Source organism: Capsicum annuum, unplaced genomic scaffold (assembly GCF_002878395.1).
Source record: "Capsicum annuum cultivar UCD-10X-F1 unplaced genomic scaffold, UCD10Xv1.1 ctg15467, whole genome shotgun sequence".
In the NCBI taxonomy this organism is placed as follows: Eukaryota; Viridiplantae; Streptophyta; class Magnoliopsida; order Solanales; family Solanaceae; genus Capsicum; species Capsicum annuum.
This window is the reverse complement of record NW_025820940.1, coordinates 1-1,223: the sequence shown is the minus strand read 5'-3', so window position 1 is coordinate 1,223 and position 1,223 is coordinate 1. Positions and strand designations below refer to the sequence as shown.

At 43.5% G+C, this 1,223-nt stretch overlaps 1 pseudogene; it reads left to right on the top strand.

Moving 5' to 3' along the window:
* Positions 1-856: 856 nt before the first annotated feature.
* Positions 857-1,012, top strand: LOC124890329 (annotated as a pseudogene).
* Positions 1,013-1,223: the final 211 nt, after the last annotated feature.

Genomic DNA, 1,223 nt, shown 5'->3' with positions numbered 1-1,223 from the left:
TTGTGTCAAGGCTAAAACTTAAAGGAATTGATAGAAGGTCACCACCAAGAGTGGATCCTGCTGCTTAATTTGAATCAACACGGGGAAACTTACCAGGTCCATACATAGTAAGGATCGAAAGACTGAGAGCTCTTTCTAGATTCTATGGTGGTGGTGTGTGGTCGTTTTTATTTGGTGGAGTAATTTTTCTGGTTAATTCCATTAACGAACGAGAAGTCAGACCGCTAACTAGGTATGCGGAGGTAACCTTTTGCATCTAGATTCTTAGAAGGACTACGGCCTTTTAGGCCGTGGAAGTTTGAGGCAATAACAGGTCTGTGATGCCTTTATATTTTTTGGGCCGCACGCGTGCTACACTGATGTATTCAATGATTTTATAGCATTGGCCGATAGGCCCGATTTATCTTTGAAATTTCATTGTGATGGGGATAGATCATTACAATTGTTAGTCTTCAATGAAGAACTCGTAGTAAGCGCGAGTCATCAGCTCGTGTTGACTGCGTCCCTGCCCTTTTAACACACCACCTGTCACTCCTACCGATTGAATGTTCCAGTGAAATATTTGGATCATGGTGACGTGGGCGGTTCGCTGCCTGTGACATCGCGAGAAGTCCATTGAACCTTATCATTTAGAGGAAGGAGAAATCCTAACAAGGATTCTGTAGGTTAACTTGCAACAGAATAATTGGCGAAACCTGTGCAGCAGAATGACCCGTGGATATGTTTAACAACTAGGGAGTCTATACGGGTGAGGTGCTTCATCCTTCGCACGTGCGCCTCCCCCTATTCCATGGCGTATACGCCCAGTGCATGCGTTGGGCGACTAACGAACCCCAAAATGGAAAATGACAAAAATGACACTCGACAATGTGTATCTCGTCTCTCACATCGGTGAAGAACATAGCAAAATATGATACTTCGTGTAAATTGCAGAATCTCGTAAACCATTGAGTCTTTGAACAGAAGTTGCGCCCAAAGCCATTAGGCTAAGGGCACGTCTGCGAAGGTGCCACATGTTATGACCTTAGATGTTTTGGGCCGCACATGTGCTACACTGATGTATTTAATGATTTTATAGCATTGGCCGACAAGCCCGGTTAATCTTTGAAATTTTATTATGATGGGGATAGATCATTAAAATTGTTGGTCTTTAACGAAGAACTCCTAGTAAGTGCGAATCATCAACTCGTGTTGACTACGTCGCTGCCCTTTTAACATATCGC